The sequence below is a fragment of the Odocoileus virginianus genome, chromosome 6 (assembly GCF_023699985.2).
Source record: "Odocoileus virginianus isolate 20LAN1187 ecotype Illinois chromosome 6, Ovbor_1.2, whole genome shotgun sequence".
NCBI lineage: Eukaryota > Metazoa > Chordata > Mammalia > Artiodactyla > Cervidae > Odocoileus > Odocoileus virginianus.
Genome location: NC_069679.1, coordinates 67,594,330 through 67,609,453, shown reverse-complemented (window position 1 = coordinate 67,609,453; position 15,124 = coordinate 67,594,330). Strand labels below are relative to the sequence as shown.

The following is a 15,124-nucleotide window of genomic DNA, read 5'->3' as shown; positions in this document are numbered from 1 at the left end:
CACTCAGTATTACTTATTATTCCCATTTTAGAGATCAGAAAACTGAGGCTCAGAGAAGTTGAATGGCCCCACAGCTGGTCAGTGGCAGAGCCAGGATGGGGATCCATATAGTAAATCATGGAGATTGCTGCTTGCTGGGTACCTATAATGAGACCGAAGTACCCTGTGCTTTGTGTGTGTTAACATGTTCATTTCTCACGGGTTACTTCTTTTTCAAAGAAGTGAAACTGTCCAACAGAACTTCCTGCCATGACAGAAATATTCTATGACTACACTGTCCAATACCATGATAGTCACCAGCTCCATGTGGCTATTGAGCCCTTGAGGTGTGCCCAGTGGGGTTAAGGAACTAAATTTTAAATTCATATCATTCTGATTGATTTAAACTTAAGATTTAAATGTAAGTAGCCACACGTGGCTACTGTTTTAGATAGTGTAGTTGTAGCAGATTTAGTAGCATTTCCGAAAATTTGTTAAGCATGGAGGCAAAAATTGCAACCCAGGGCTGACTGAAACCACAGTTCATGCCTTTTCCCTCTCCCCTCTGCTTCCATTAAGTCACCTGCATTTTGCAAAGTGAAGGGCTTGGGAATGAAATTGACCAGACAGTATACAGTCAGCCAGAAATAAAGCCCGATCCCCTAAAGGCCAGGTCTGTATTTGAGCCTGCAGCCAAACTCCCCACTGGGGGCTTGAGTGTCAGCAATTTTCCAGAGCCTAACCAGGGGTGACCTGATGAATTGAGAGTTCTCTGACTCACAGATCCCAGCCCTGCTATTTAAACAGCACCATTTCCTTTTTTGGGGCTTACGACTAATTTGTAGAGAGGTAGTGAGCTCCCGGGCCCAGCCTCACCCTGTTGAAACATGTAGCTCTCTTCGAAGGTTTCCACTTGAGGCACCGCCCTTGAGGTGCAACCACCACCTGCCGTGGGTCTGAATGCAAACGTTTAACCGGAGCTGGGCCATCATCACTTCGTTAGCTTCGCTATGGCCCTCTAGTGTACATCTCTGCAGCATCATGCTCCTGCTCCAGAGACATCCCATAATACTCAGAACAGAAGTGAAGTCTTCCTTCCCTGACCTGGGCTATGCTCACTTCTCTGACCTGCTGTACCCTTGACATCCCTATTGCCCGCTCTGCTCCAGCCTGACTTCCTGGCTGTTCCCCAACTGGTCCTTGTCCCAGGTCTTCGCATTTATTATTCCTTCTGCCTGGAATGCTCTTCATTCAACCCTTGCCCAAAGGTCATCTCTTCAGAGAGGTCTTCCTGACTCCTCTGTGTGTGAAAGTGTCCCCTTCACCCCTGTCTCTTCATCATGCTATACTTTTTTCAAGGCACTTATCACTAGTTCATGTGTGTGTGTGTGTGTGTGTGTGTGTGTGTATTTGGCTTATTGTATGTTGTCCCCCCTAAGATGTAAACAGAGTAAGGAGGGACATTGTCTTTTTCCACTCTGTATCTCCATTGTCTAGAATGGAGTCTGGCACCTAATCGTTCACTGAATATTGAATGAACCCATGAATCAATGAATGAATGTGTGCATGACTGCTCAGGGTGAGTATGGTGGGGGTGGGGAGGCTCAGACTTGGCTTGCTCTACACAGATCAACGCATCCATGATTTGGAAACTACATCGTGAGAGAAGAGATTTGTTAAATTTCTTTTGCCCTGGGAAAGTTAAAGATCACAGATGATCCAAACCTCAGTGCCAAGTTCTCTGATTTATAATCGAGGATTTATTCACACAGAAGTAAACAAAGGACTGACAAGCAAGTTATATGAGAGTGATAGGAAACAGACCAAGGGACCCCTACAATCCTTATCCCTTCAACTGGCTTGGGTTCCCCACAGCATCGGCTCAAACTTGGATCCAGAGAATCCCTGATGATTGTCACTCCCAGAATCCTCTGGGCTAGGCTGCACGGGTGGTGACTGCAAGCGGAGGCAGCCTAGTTAAGTCCATCCTTACTTGACAGCGATATTACTAGGCCATCTAAAAGGCACATCCAGCCCAGGAGGTGTTTCCCAAGGGTGCCCAGGCTCACAAACTTTTCCTAAAACCTGACTTGGGAGGGGGGAAGATTTTCCTTTCCTTCTTTACTGTATTCTACAGAAATGTACCTCTTTTATTCCATCTCAAAAAATTTAAAGAAACAAAATTAATGCACCTTAAAGTGTCCAGCTCATAGGAGATAATCAATATTAAACAAATGAACAAAAATATCAAGGCAAAGAGGAACTGTGTCTTGGTGAGAATGGTATTGTTGAGCAAACTGATAGTCAGAAACCATGGGCTGGACACGCCCCTGGCTTCAGCCCTCAGTTTCCCTATTTGTAAAATGGGCTGGCTTGACTTCCATTTCCTTCCCAGCTCTGATACTCTATGATTCTCTGAACATGCCATCATAGCTTCCATGTGGATGAAGGTCTTACTCATGTCCTCCTGAAAGCCAGGGCTGCTGCTCTGGAGCAACAGAGGTTATTTAATAGAAGTTCTCCCAGACTACTTATCGTGTCCCCCATGAAAGAACGCTCTGAAAGGTAGCCACCATCAAAATAGGAAGGAAAGCCAGGCTGGGGTTCCATTTATCAGATAACGCAGGCTTAACCGAAGTTCCTGTTGCCCCATATGGTGATTCTGGGAGCTTGACCAGGTTTCAGAGGTTTTGTACTCAGAGCAGCAAGAAATCATCTCTGTGGCTTGTGGGATTTGGTACCTATTTCCCTTCTTCCCGCAGCCCAAGGCTGTGGGTGCCAAGTGAGGGCCCCGGTGACTCCCCTCTCCTCCCAGGGCCTCCGTGCAGCTGCTGCAGCCCGAGGACTGCACCCCCCGCCCCTGCCCCACCGCCCCCCCTGCCCAGAGGCACCATCAGAACACACAGCACTGGCCCCATCAGTTCCCTATACACCGCGGCCCTTTATTTTAAGCTGCATGTGAATCCGACCATTTCCTTCTACTCTCAGAAGTGCCCTGAAGCACCAGCCTAAAAGAATCTAGACTCCTTCTCTACTTCTGCATCTACCTCTGCAACTCTGTTCACAGCCTTGATGCCACCAGGAGGAAGAAGAACACTGGACTGAGAGTGGGAGAGCCAGAGTCCAGCAGGAGGCATCTCTCTTGGCCTCAGTTTCCTCAGATGTGAGGTCAGGATGGGGTGCTGGCCGGGCACCCTCCCTGCCTCTTCCCAGCCTCATGATTCCCGCCCACCCTCCACCCACCCAGAGGCAGAGCCAGCTCTTTCTCCTGTGGGAGTATTAGCTTTGTATGTGATGCAACTTCTATAAAGGCAGGGGCTCTTCCTTTTTTTTCTTTTTTATGTTCATAGGTACTCTAGGAAGAGAGAAGCATTTTTATGATCCCAGTAACCAAACAACATAATGAAAATCATGGTAACCATCAGCCTAATAAAACCCATGGCAAAAGCCTCCACATTCTCAAACAAGACCCTGGGAATCCAAAGCTCTCTGAAGCCATAAGTGGCCAGGGCCTTGCTAAAGGCCTTGGGACGCTGGCTGATGGCTGATGAAAGGATTTTAACGCGCCACTGAAATTCTCTTTTCCAAAATAACCACTTTGAAACCTGTTAATTACAGACACGCAACCAGCCCCAGTCCCCCAATAGGACCCGGGGCTGTACCAGGGAGAGCCCAGCTCCATGGCTGCCCGCTTCCACGGTGCTACACATGCTTTGTGTTGGGTGAATTAGCTTCAGGAAGAGAATCCAAATTAATTAAAACCACATGGCCACTCCCCTCACCCCCCCCCCCCCCCCAGCCTCCTACCCTACCTCCCTCCCCTGGAGACAGAGGCCAGTTCAGTCTAATTTGGTCCAGTGTTTTTGTTTCCTAAAATCTGTCTTGGGCTCTGGGCCATTAATAGGTTGCAGCTGATTTTAATCTACATGAATCAGAGACCTGGCTTCTTGGGCTTTAAGGAGATTTGTGTCCCACAAATGGGATGGAAGGGAAAGGCCCTAGGTGGGGAGGGGTAAGGGAGCAGATCCTGAAAGGCACACAAATGCTGCTCTCCATTATGGGGGTGGGTTTGAATGAGCCTGCGGTCTCTCAAAGTTGGGGGAGGGGAGAGAAGAGGACTTGAGGGTCTTGCCGCTCTGACCCTGCGACAGGAACACATAACCTGGGCCTGCGAAAACAGTGTTCAAATCAAAGATCTGGATGGACAGAGAGATCCCTACTCACTTATCTTCAACAGCTTAATTTCCCAAGTGTTTGCTGGATATCTACCATGAGCTAAAGCAGGGGTCAGCAAACTACAGCCCATGGATCAGACCGGGTCCACAGTCTGACTGTGTAAATAAACTTTAATCAGAAGACAGCCATGCCCACTTGTTTACATATTTTCTACGGCTCCTTTAGTGACTAAAGGAACAGAGATGGTATGGCTTGCATGGCTGAAAATATTTGCTATGTGCCCCTCATAGTAAAAGCTTGCTGACCCCTCAGCTGGAGAACTACAGGGCAGCCATTCCACTCGCAGGACAAGAGGAGACAGATTTAGGATCCACTCAGTTCCCACACCATACTAGGCTCCTTGCAAATATCGCTTTCTAGGGAAGTGTCTATATGTTCACTTAACCAATGGCAACAGGGAACACTAAGGCTAACAATTTGGCCACTCAGTTATGGGTTCAAAGCACTTGCCCAGACAACACCATACTCCCATTTCACAGGTGAAGACACTTCTACCCAAGGAACGATGTTACCCTGGGCTGCAGTGGCTGTGATCTGGAATACCCCCTCCCCCTCCTCCCTTCCCCCTCATCTTTTTGGTTATACTGGGCCTTGAACAGAATCACAGCTCAACAGACTGCCACATTAGCTTGCACAGGAGGTCAACTCTCTGTAAAGACCTCCAGAGAACAGGATCTGAAAATTCCTGTAAAGAAAGAATAATGATCTGTACTCCACATCTCCATCTCCACTGCTGTCCCCAGGTCCTTCTTCCTTGGCAAGCTTCTCCTTGAACTTTCGGTAGTATCTCAGAGGAATGCAGAATTCACTAAGAGGTCATGGGTCACAATCTTTAGAGTTCTGCTGCTGTTCAGAAGTCTCCCAGTTCACTGCATGCTAAGTGAGTACTAAGCCCCTTCAGCCGTGTCCAACTCTTTGCGACCCTATAGACTGTAGTCCACCAGGCTCCTCTCTCTATGGGATCCTCCAAGCAAAATACTGGAATGGGCTGCCATGCCCTCCTCCAGGGGATCTTCCTAACCAAGGAATCAAACTGGAATCTCTTGAGTCTTTTGCATTGGCAGGCAGGTTCTTTACTACTAGAGCCAACTTGGAAGTACCCTCCCAGCTTACTAGAGATTGTGAATTGCCTGAGGATGATGGATGGGCTCCAACTGAGCCAGGATGAATTATAAAGCAAATTCCTATCATCATGAACAACTGAAATCCCAAGTTGAACCAGAGTAAAGCCTGGGAAATGCCCCCATCAGCATCTTTGGGTCCCACCATCACAGGGACTCTGTGCTCAGGAAGAGCCTTAAAGCAGGGCTTAGATATTGGCTCGATAAAGGATAAGGTATGGTCCTCTGTGAGCCTCCGAGCACATTCCCTGGTTGGTACTCTTCACTTCCATCAGCACCAAGAATTGTGGGTGTAATCCTCAAAGTTGTGCATTGCCTAGACTTGGTCTCCTGATAGGGTTGGGCTCTTTGCTCCCTGGAGCCCAACAGCTGGGAGACTTTTGTTACTGCTTCCCTCTTTTCTAAACTAGAGAAAGAACAGAGAGAGGCTCATGACTGTCACATGGATATATCAGGAAACCATACAGGATACCTGATCTAGCAAGGTCCTAAGCTGGGCTGATGAGCGAGTGATATTGGCTCTGTTGTCTCTGGTCATGGCTTCATGACCCTTGAACGGAATGGAATGCACCATGGTTAATTAGCGGCCACTGAAAGGTTGTTACAAGCTGGGTACCACATGGATGAACGCTCTGGCAAGACAGACTCTGAGAAAGTTGCACGCCAAGGAATTTGTAGAGCGCAATGTCTCCCCACGTTGAGGCGTTCCAGAATGCCTGCCCACATGCACACCACGAGGTGATGGTGCAAACTCCTCAACTTGGCTGTGGATGCCAGCCCGAGGACCCTCTGTGATCTGGGGTCCCCATGCAAAGAACAGAGCACTGAAGTTAGGCACTACCCTCTGTGCCACCAAAGCTGAGTCAGAATAAAGCCGAGTGAAAAAGCTCATAAACAGGTTCTGGAGCTGGGCTCCCAAACTGAAGCTCAGAGTGAAGCCAAACAGCTGAGCTTAAAAACGCATAAACACAAAAGAATGCCCTGCTGCTATTGGCTGAGCAGATTGGGTGCTAAAATGGCTTCAGAGCAATGATGCAGGATGGCATTAATTTTAAGAGTTGAGTTCAATCATCTCTTCCTTTCAAGCCTATAAAGGTGGGAACCATGGATTTTAAAACTGAAAATTGATTTCACTGCTCATTCAAAAGGCATGGGCAGTGACTGCCCTCCCTTCCCCATCCTCTCGAAATACACTGTCCCTTGACTCACCTCTGACACCTGGAGTTTTTGCTCTCAATCATATTTTGTGTCCTGTATAAACAAGGGCTGGTAACTAGTACAGGAAATGAGCTTCACAAGCATTGAATGTGTACCAACCTGTGGTATGGGCAGTTGCCAGATTTTTTCTGAGAATTTTCAAAACTCGCAAAACTTTCTCTCAGCTTCCCCTCGGCACACTTGAATGCACACACACCCGCCATGAGCGCTCGCACACCCGAATGCAGAATTTCCCCTCAGTTTCCCCCGACACACACAAACGGAGATGCGTGTTCACACACAGCTGCCCTCCCATTCTCAGAACTTCCCCTTGCTTCTCCCCATCTAGAAATCTGAGCAGCTAGGCATGTGGGGGCTCCCTGTCACCCTCTCAGACACACGTGAAGCTTTTTGCTCACTCAGCATACCCCCGGCACGTAGGAACTCAGAGCCCCGTGTGTTTAGGTTCCCATGTGCGCGCGCGCACACACACACACACACACACACACACAGAGCCACATTCCAACAGGCTCAGTCATACACTTGACAGGCCTGGGTCTGCTTGCCATTGTTTCCCCTCTGCCTCTAACGGGACATTCATGTAACAGAGAGCTTTGCCATCTGTTCTGGCGCATTTGCCCTGAGCCTGAGTCCTGGGAAGGTGGCTTTTTAAAAGTACGTGTGCCAGTACAGCCAAAAGCAGGGACAGAGGAGGTCCTCCCGATTTCCTGCCCGAGTTTCATGTGCTAGTAAGCAGGGTTAGAGAATTTCTTTACTTGCTGCCCTGTCTGAAACCAGGCTGGGAGGATGGAGGCTCAGCTGAGGAATTTCCACAAATATTATTGTCAGAGGGTGCAAAAACTGCAAAGCTAGTTTATTACAAACGCAGCATGATGGACCCTGGGTTAATTTTAATCACCTTTTAGGTCTTCTGCACCAACCTGTGCTGGCAGTTTTACCTTGCTCAGTCCTGATATGGCTGGAAACCTAGCGATGGTCCTTGACCACAGAGAGAGGATCTCTGGGCGTCCAGGTGGGGGAGTGAAGGATGACCTTGTCCAGGATGGGGCAGGACTGACTCATAAATGACCACCTAACTACCAGCTCAGGGTCCTGCTTTGCCACCTCTCGTTATTCTAGGCCCAGGCTGCCTGAGGGCAAACCGTGTCCTCTGAGGGCCTGGGCAGAAAGCACCAGCCACACGGGCAAAGACTAATTTGGGTAGAAACTAAAGGAGATGAAAACGGGCCCCAAGTGACCACACCTGTTCTGGGAACTTTGGTGCATTGGGAGGGCTGGATTTCCCTGCCCACCCACCACTCCCCACAGCCGTAAATGTTGCACGACCTATGTATACACATTGACACTGTCTCTGCATTGACCATAGGACCTGCTAATGTACAAGTTCATTTTTTATTTCCAAGAGCCTGAGGGACTTCAGGCATCTGGGAAACTAACTCAACTTGCTCATGTTGTGGGTCTGGATAGAGCAGATGCGTGCCACTGTGTCAGTCACGCATCACAGTTTATTCATGGTTTACACAAGTGGGGCTGTGATAGATGTCCCACTGTGCTCCACTGAACAATGGCAAGGAGATGGCTGGAGTACCTGTACTTTGTCCTCAGTCATTGCTTGTAAACGCCACCCCACCCTCCTCAGCAGCAGAGTCCTTTCTTCAAATAAAATCTTACTAGAAAGCCCAGTGTGCAAGAGTGATAAAAGCAGAGTTGCTCTGGTTGCAAAGGAAGGGGATGAATTAGTTGTGTGTGCGTGTGTGTGTGTGTGCATGTGCGTGCGTGTGCAGGGGGTAGATGGGGGTCCCCATCTTTTCTAGTTTCATCCTGAACCTTCCCCCTTCAGGGGTTCTCTGAGGGGTTCCTTGGATCCCAGTTTGAAAACCACTATCACAACCCTGAATATTCATTGGAAGGACAGATGCTGAAGCTCCAATACTTTGGCCACCTGATGCGAAGAGCCAACTCATCGGAAAAGATCTTGATGCTGGGAAAGATTGAAGGCAGGAGGAAAAAGGGGCAACAGAGGACAAGATGGTTGGATAATATAATCAACTCAGTGGACGTGAGTTTGAGCAAACTCTGGGAAACAGTGAAAGATAGGGAAGCCTGGAGTGCTGCAGTTCATGATGTCGTACAGTCGGATACAACTGAACAACATCACAATGCAGGCAGGCCTCTTCTCATAAGAGTTGTTGAACTTTAGTAACCAAGAAAACACACAATGTAAAGAACTGCTAGAAATTTGACAACCCTTTCAAATTAACTTGAATTTTGCATACTGTTGATTCAGGCTGTAGCCCCATTTGGTGTAGGATACACAGTGAGGAATCCCTTGTTGAAACTCCATGGCCCCCACAGGTCTGCAGGTCACAAATTTTGGGGGAATCCCTGCACAGAAATTAGGCGAGGAGCAAGACATAAGAATTGGGGTCCTAGAAGGAGTCACACAATGACAGGGGCCCCAAGGAGGGAAGCAACTTACACTGGGAGAAAGGGGATGTCCCTGGGGGTAGACTGATGCCCTTGCCAGTGGCAGAACTTAGTATCTGGTGCACCATCTTCAGAGAGCCCATCACTGGTGGCTTCAGACAGGGGCGCTTGGAACATTGCCTACAGGCTCTCTGCTTCTTACAGTTACTGGGGGATGCACCTGGCATTTCATGGATAAGGCAGGAAGGACAGAGTCCCCTAGTACACAGGAGAGTCCCACACAACTGAAGAACTACTCGAGCCTTTTACTAATAGCAGGCATGGCTTTCAGCAATAGTGAAGAAAGAAAAATCCAGCTAAGAGTGGGTTATGGAAAGCACAGTGAACATGTGAGTCACAAATGATTTCTGTTTATGCAAAAATATGACATGATTGGAGTTTTTCCCTAGTGTGGCCAGAGCGGAAATGGAATGTTAGATCAGTTCAGTCGCTCAGTCATGTGCACCTCTTTGCATCTCCATAGGCTGCAGCATGCCAGGCTTCCCTGTCCATCACCTATTCCTGGAGCTTGCTCAAACTCATGTCCATCGAGTCGGTGATGCCATCCAACCATCTAATCCCCTGTCATCCCCTTCTCCTCCTGCCGTCAGTCTTTCCCAGCATCAGGGTCTTTTCCAATGAGTCAGTTCTTCGCATTAGGTGGCCAAAATATTGGAGTTTCAACTTCAGCATCAGTCCTTCCAATGAATATTCAGGACTGATTTCCTTTAGGATGCACTATGTTATTAAAGCCAAGAAATGACATGACTGGATATGAACCAGCAAAGGGGGGGTGACTCTTTTGCAATTAGGTCCCCTTTCCCTTTTCCAGCTGTCTGAGTCTCAACAGCCCCTGTGTCCAGCAGGCCTTCCTGGATGAGTGTCAGCCCACATGCCATTCTCCCATCTTCATCTTCAGAGGTGCTTATTGTCTGGTGAGTGGCCCATCCCAGGCCTCTGTACCCCATGACTATGAGCACCAATGATGGACACGAGCCTAAGTTAAAGAGCACAGGCTTAAGTTAAAGAATGGGCCTGTGGGTGAACAAGGGGATCTGCACTATGTTCGGGTCAAAGTGAGGCCTCCTTCCTCAACTGTGCCCCCCTCATTCCTAGACCCTCCAAACCTCTCAAAGAAGAACCTAGCTTTAATTGCCAAGTCAGGAGACACAGCTAAAGGTAGCACCTCATACAGGTTTGAGGAATGAGGCTGTGCTCCCAGTTCAGCTCTGTACTCCGTTTGCTTTAGGGAGAACTAATGCTTTCAATACTCAAGACTGTCCACACCTCACATGAGGACCACTGTCCACACATGTCCACCACTTCCAGACAGGGCCATGGGGATGAGGACACAAGGAGAGCCTGTGAAGGCTTTAGCTTCTTGGAAGAAAGCCGACCCAGTGAGGTTTTATTATCTATCTACTCTGCTTTTGACTGACCAGTTCCCTTCTGGTTTTGCTTTGGCGGTGTGCGGGGGCGGGGTCAGTGTCAACTTTATTGGGGAGTATTTCCAAAAAGGCCTTCTTGCACCCCAGAGCAGGATTTTATTGGTGTCTTGGAGAATTTCTTTCCATAACCCAGACCCTGTAAGGATGCCTCTTGGTCAGGGTGAAAGAGGCCTGCGTGTGTTCAGTTGGTAGCATCAACAAACACATGCCTAGCCCTGAGAGGCAAGGCAGGGCTGGAAACAGTGGGGAAGGTTAGGAACTTTGGAGCCAGGCCATCTGAGACTGAGTTCTGGCTCTCCAGTTTCATGTGTATCCTAGGAGAGCCTCGGTTACCTTTTGGGATCTCGGTTTTGCTGCTTGTAAAATGGAGGTAATCCCAATCATCTCAAGGCCAAAGTAATAAAAAGGTATAGATCTCCTAGTGGGTAGTGGGTGGACGATCAGTAACTCCCAACTGTCTCCCCTCTTTAGGATCCGGCCTCTGGAGAAGTCGGGAGAGGAGATGCTGCTGTCCTCCATTCTGTTTCTTCTTCCTGAGGCCCTCTGTCTAGTCCTCATTCATCCATCGTGGAAAGAATGCTAGCTGGTTAAACCAGAGTTTCTGGAACTTTCTCACCTCAGTTTCCCCCAGCACTGCTGGGCAACTACTTCCTCCACACACTCCCTCTTTCCCCCCAAAACCTACAAGGCCTCCATATGACTGTCCTCCTCCACCCCCCACCCCCAACTTCAAACCCATCCCCAAAAAGGAGAAGAAAAAATCCTTCTCAGTCTTTCGAGAAGGAGAAGACAGTAGAGATGGTTTTGCTCTGTTGCACCCGGCTTCAGAAAAGATCAAACTATGGGTTCTGTGAAGTGCTGGTTCTCTGAAGGGAAGAACCAGGAGGCCAGGGAGAGTGGGCTGAGGCTGTCCCAGAGGGACCAATCCAGGCAGGACCGATAGGGCTACCCTCATCCCGGATCCACCTAGAAGATGCCCCCAGAACACCCCCTGGCAGAATGTCCCTATCCAGTCTGACAAAAGTACATGAAAGGCATCCACACAGGGCCCTGTGGCACCCTGATGAGACTTCTTGCTGTTTCTCAGTTGCCAGGGAGGAGAGCGGATGCAAGGAAACCCTCGAACAGGCACCACGGAGGCCAGTGCACTTTAAATTAAGCTTCCAATGTTTACAAGAGGCCGGGCTTCCCACAATCCCTCGGTGCGGAGCTTTGAGGTGGTGTGTTTTGCCTGTTTGTTCTCTTAGAAATGCGCCTGGGAAGCTGGCAGCTATTTGTTTCCGAAAGGTGGGCGCTCATCAGGTGGGTGGTCTTTGCATATTCTGTGTGCTTTGCTTCCCTTCCTCTTCTTTTCAGGACCGCTGAGGGGTTTACTTTCCCCGGCCCACAGCGCTCGCTCGGAGGTTTGGCTGCTGAGCGCATCTGTGCTGGGTTTTCCCACAGGCCCCTGCGAAGGCGGCCCGCTTGTCTTCAGAAAGCCCTGGGCGGCCCCGTGCGGAGGGTGGGGGGAGTGGGGCTGCAGCTGTGGGCTTCCTCCCTTCTGCAGGAGGCTTTGATCAGGTTTTGCGGGGGCTGCAGGCAGCCTGACCTCCCATCTCCAGCGTCTCTCAGGTGGAAAGTTCTGTTCAGCCTGTCTGTGGCTTCAAAGGCTGTCCCTCCTTCGGGCCGGGCCGGGACTGATAATGGTTCTCGTTTTGTTGTCGTGTGATCTCCCAGCAGCCCCCCAGCTTTCCATTGACAGGCTTCTGCCTGTTTGCTTGGGCTGCTCTGGCTGAACTCAAACCACCTTTCTGGTTGAGGAAACACATTGACATCCTCTCCCGTTGAGGCTCCTTTGATGGCGCAGATATGGCCGCCAGCCCAGACAAAGGTGACCGAGCCCGCTGCAGCCGGGCACCCGGAGAATCAGACCCTGGCACTGGGCAGAGCAGAACGTCTGAGGGGCCAAGGACTCCCTGAGCCCCGCAGTCCGCGAGGAGGAACCCTCGGCTCCGCCCTTCCCGTCTCCTCTGCCCGGGGCTGAAGGAGGGTGATGCTTTCTGCTCCAGTTCCCCGCAGGAATCCAGTCGTGGGGCCTGCAGGTGCACACCACCCCATGAACACAGGCAGAGCAGAGGAAAGGCCACAAATCCTGGAGCCGACTATGTTTCCTGAGAACCTGAGCAATTCACTGTCTGAGCCGTAGGCCCTAGGCCAGCCAAGCTCGGGAAGTGCCTTTTCTGGCCTATTATTTCCAAGGGTTGTGGCCCTACAGCTTCAGTTCTCAGCCCCAGGGGTAAACAACAGCTAATGCATCCACTCCAGGGTCCACTTCCGGCTCCCCCACCTCCCCAGCGCCGCCGACCCTGGGCTCGGCCTCCCAGGGCTGGGCTGGCCGGGGTGAGAGGACCAGGGCTGGATGACCACGGCGGCCGTCAGCGGGTTCCGATGGGGGTGCTGCCTCACTGAGGGCCGTGCGCCTCACCTTGAGGACGAGGTTAGCCTGCACACTGCCCTTCGGTTTCCTCATATTTAACACGAGGGTGGCCAAGGGCAACAGGAGCGGTCAGGAGAGCATCCTTCTTCCCCAGCCTGATCGCACAGAGCTCTTCCTTCCTTTTGATCGTACTCAAAACAACTCCCGCAATAGAACAATGAGCCTGGGAGGAGGCCGGGGGAATTTATTATGCTGCTGTCCTGCGGCTCAGCCTTGCCTGACTTTATCTCGCACAGAGGTCTGCCTGGGAGGAAATCTGGCAGGTCCTTGGGTCATCTCTGGGCTCCAGCTCTCTCTCCAACCCAAAGCGCTGGAAGTACGGGGAAGCAGCTGCCATGTTAGCCATGGCCCTGCCTAAGCCACAGCCAGTGGGGGATCGCTGTGGATCACCTAAACATCTGACGGGGACTCTGGGAAAGGCACACGGGCTCCAGCCAGACAAGAGGGGGTCCCAGATGTGCTGGGCTGCTCAGGACAGGGCTTATCTAGAGCCTGTCTCTTAGCTGGTTCCCTCTCTTCTTTGTCTTGGCTGGGAAGGGAGTGATGTGTATATGTTCTTTGTGTGTGTGTGACTGTCCATCCAGTCTCTCACTTGGCAGAAGCCACTTGGCTAGGGGTTTCATCTCTTTCTCCAGCAAAGTGAGAGAGGAGAAAGGCTCAGGGCTTTGGGGCCAAGAGGACCAAGATGGGTCTCAGCTGTGACTATATTTCTCCCCATTGTGGATATTTTGCTAAACCTCTACTGGTAGCAGGGCTTCCCAGGTGATGCTAGTGGTAAAGAACCCACCTGCCAATGCAGGAGACATAAGAGATGCAAGTTCGATCTCTGGATTGGGACGAACCCTTGGAGGAGGACATGGCAACCCACTCCAGTACTCTTGCCTGGAGTATCCCATGGACAGAGGAGCTACAATCCATGGGGTCGCGAAGAGTTGGGCATGACTGAGTACACATGCACGCACCATGCTCCTGTAAGCAGAGTCCAAACAGGTTCTCTCATCAAACTTAATCTGTCATCCATCACCCAGCTGTAGTGCCAGTGCTGCTAATATTCAGAAAATAAACAAACCCCCTTCCATCATCCAGCTGAACGCTGTGGGATGTTATGGGAATCTGGACCCACTGTCTTTGTGGAGCTTGAGCCTTTTGTAATGCTGTGGATCAAGCATAGGTAGACATGGGCTCACTCGCTGAATGACCTTGAACAAGCTACAGGACCTCTCAGAACCTCAGTCTCCTCACCTAGAAGATGGGGATGGATGTGAATGCTAATCTTGTGGGATTATTTTGAGGATTAAACAAGATAATGTATGTAAACATATCTAGTATGTATTCAACATTCTAGGAGTGTGGTTATTCCTGTTACCACCGTTCCAAACAGGTAGGGAGTATCTCATCTGACCTGCTTAGATTTTGAATAACTTCTTCAAGTGAGAAGTGAGCCCTGCACCCAGCTGTGAGGACCAGGCATGTGAGGAACAGAAGAGGAAACGAACCTGGAGCTTCAAGTTAGCAAAGTTCACCTCAGTTACCAGCAGCAGACCCAGGACTGAACTTGGTTTTCCAGACTTCCAGACTCTCCCGCTCTGCAGTCCCCAATTCCCTCTGTGCATCTCCCCTGGATTAGCTGCACCAAGTGATCACAAGGATTGTGGCTTAAACAACAGAACTTTATTCTTTCACAGTTCTGGAGGCCAGAAGTCCAAAGTCAAGGTGTTGGCAGGGTCGCGTTCTTCCCCAAGGGAGGATGTATCCTTGGCTCTGCCAGCTTCAGGTGGCTCCAGATGCTCCTTGGCCTGTGGCGGCATCACTCCAGTCTGCCATGGTCATGTGGCCTTCTGTTATAGGGGCAATTGTCATTGGATTTAGCCCACCACGGTAATCCAGGATGATCTCATCTCAAGATCCCTAACTTAATTACATCTGCAAAGACCCATTTTCCAGAGAAGGTCACATTCACAGGTTCCAGGGATTAGGGTGTGGACATACCTTTGTGGGGGGCACCATAAGCCCACCATACCCACTAACTCTGCAAACTGTCTCATTGGATTATGACTAAAAAGTTAAGAGCTCTCACCTGTGGCTGGGGAGGAGGCTCTCTTCTTTCTAGGCTGACATCACCACATTTCCATTTGACCCTCAAAAGGGAGTATGGCTCATCTTTGAAAGATAATCTGGCT

The 15,124-nt window shown here is 50.1% G+C and overlaps 1 protein-coding gene across 1 annotated transcript in view; it reads right to left on the bottom strand.

Moving 5' to 3' along the window:
• Positions 1-14,593: 14,593 nt before the first annotated feature.
• Positions 14,594-15,124, bottom strand: part of RAD51B (RAD51 paralog B) — a 628,595-nt gene continuing 628,064 nt past the window's right edge. The window contains exon 13 of the transcript XR_011488348.1: positions 14,594-14,782. The gene's annotated coding sequence lies outside the window, so the exon portion shown is untranslated. The remainder of the gene's footprint in view (positions 14,783-15,124) is intronic.